Source organism: Dipodomys merriami, unplaced genomic scaffold (assembly GCF_024711535.1).
Source record: "Dipodomys merriami isolate MVZ:Mamm:240054 unplaced genomic scaffold, mDipMer1.0.p SCAF_57, whole genome shotgun sequence".
Classification (NCBI taxonomy): Eukaryota; Metazoa; Chordata; class Mammalia; order Rodentia; family Heteromyidae; genus Dipodomys; species Dipodomys merriami.
This window is the reverse complement of record NW_027206146.1, coordinates 8,572,796-8,574,150: the sequence shown is the minus strand read 5'-3', so window position 1 is coordinate 8,574,150 and position 1,355 is coordinate 8,572,796.

Here is a 1,355-nt window from a genome sequence, read left to right as displayed (position 1 = left end):
GAGCGGGACCGGGAGACACAGGAGTCCTTGTCTGTGGGAGTCAGACGCCAGCGAGTTCTGAGCCTCCCCCCCCCAAAAAAAACCCCAACATCACAATATCAAGAGGGTTGGGAAAGAAATTCCAGTGTCCAGGCCCTGGGTATCAACAGACCAGAAGGACATGGCATAACTTCAGAGAGATGGTTTCAGCATGGCTGTGTTTGGGGGGGGGTGTGTGTGTGTGTGTGTGTGTGTGTGTGTGTGTGTGTGTGTGTGTGTGTGTGTGTGTGTGTGTGTGTGTGTGTGTGTGTGTGTGTGTGTGTGTGTGTGTGTGTGTGTGTGTGTGTGTGTGTAGAACTAGCAAAGCAATATGCTACGTTAGAAGCTGGGTGTGGTAGTACACGCCTGTAATCCCACCACTTGAAGGGGCTGACTCAGGAGGATTAGGAGTTCAAGGCCAGCTTGGGCTACTTGGCAAGACTCTGTCTCAACAAATACCTTAGTCTTAGCAATCCACCTACACTGCTAGAGGTGTTAATTGGTTGATGTTGCTTAAGGCTTCAGGCATGGTTGGAGCCAGGCCCCCAATTATCTCATCACCATTACATCACTATAGATTTAATAGGTGTTGGGCTCACTCCTTTCCCAATAACAGATAATCCAGTTGGGCTGTTGGGCTACAGGTCCAACCCAGGTGGTAAGGCACCTGCCCAGCAAGCCCTGAGGCCTTAGGTTTAAATCTTGCTACTTAAAATGGCTCAGCAGGGGCTGGGAAGATGGCTCAGTGGTAGAGTGCTTGCCTTGCATGCATGAGGCCCTGGGTTCCATTCCCCAGCACCACATAAGCAGAAAAAGCTGGAAGTGGTGCTGTGGCTCAAGTGGTAGAGCGCTGGCCTTGAGCTGAAGAGCTGCGGGGCAGTGTGCATGGCTGACACACACACACCTCCCAAAAATAAAATGGCCCAGCAGATCCTCAAGGCCAATGGCCCGCAAAAGTTCCAAGGCCAGCTCTGATTGGCTCAGGTGTGTCATGTGATCACCTCACAGCCAATCAACATCCAGCCCAAGTGCCAAGGCCAGCTCTGATTGACTCAGATAAGTCGTGATCACCTCCAAAGTAATCGTTTTGACTCTAGAGAGGCCAGGCCCTCAGGAGCTGGACTTGGGGTTGGGGCAGAAAGTATTTGGGAGGAAAACAGGCAAAAGTTAGGGTCCAAGGCCTTTAGCTCAGAGTGAGCAGGGTAGATCTCCCAAGGCACTGGGGCGCCAGCAGTAAAGACTTTGCTTGCATACTAGGTGCAGGGAACGGCCAGGGAGACAGCGCAGGGCCTTCACACCTAGTATGTGACTCGGGTAAGTGGAGTCAGGGAAGGAGA